The following is a 975-nucleotide window of genomic DNA, read 5'->3' on the forward strand; positions in this document are numbered from 1 at the left end:
AGTTATCCATATTTAGGCTAAGATGTCATAAAGACAAATATTTGTTATAGATCTTATAATAGTTTATATACCAGTATCTCATTACACAACTTACTATGTCACAGAATTAAATATGAGACAATTAGATTTTTCCTGAAAGCTAAGGAGAGTGTGAAAAGAGTATATATTACTTGAAAGGCCAGAGGAATATCACTTTTAGGTAAGGATCTATGCAAGGACACTATGATAACTCCTGTTAATCACATTACTATTACTACAATTGATCTTAATTCTCTGATCAGAAGTGTAAGATCAGAACTCACAGTTTGTGAGTTAATAATGTGTGAGTAGAGGAAAGAGGTCATCCATTAAGTTAGGAGTTGACAAATGTTTTCTCTAATGGGCCAGATACTAAATATTTTAATGTTTGCAGGCCATCAGATCTCTGTTGCAACCACTCAGCTCTGCCACTATAGCACAAAAACAGTCATAGACAATATGTTAGCCATGGATGTGCTTGTGTTTCAATAAAACTTTATTGGCAAAAATAGGTGGTAGGCCATCTTGGGCTAGTTTGCTGACCTTGAGTTAAGGTTCACTATTAATTTCAGTTTAACATGCATTTAGTAAGTTTATAAATTATGTAACACATGTATGGAATATAAGGAAAAATGTAGTTGTAGACAACTATACACCATTCAATAATTTAATAATTTGTGGGCAGGGTATAGGCTGTGATACTTTGGGAGAATAATTAGGCAAAAAGCAATTGTAAGATCATATGCAAGACAAAATTGTTTATCTTATTTATGCATTTCTTAGAGTAACAGAAGATCTTAGATCTAAAAAATGATTGGCAACCTGAAGAGAGTTAATCCTCCATTTGGCTGTTTATTAGATATTATGGAATACATAATATGGAATACAGAGGTACCAACGCCAAAGCAGGATGTGACAAATTCTAAAGATATTATGTGTCCCTGCTTTCAGATAGTC

Source organism: Sapajus apella, unplaced genomic scaffold, assembly GCF_009761245.1.
Source record: "Sapajus apella isolate SASKATOON/1434 unplaced genomic scaffold, GSC_monkey_1.0 scaffold41, whole genome shotgun sequence".
Lineage (NCBI taxonomy): Eukaryota > Metazoa > Chordata > Mammalia > Primates > Cebidae > Sapajus > Sapajus apella.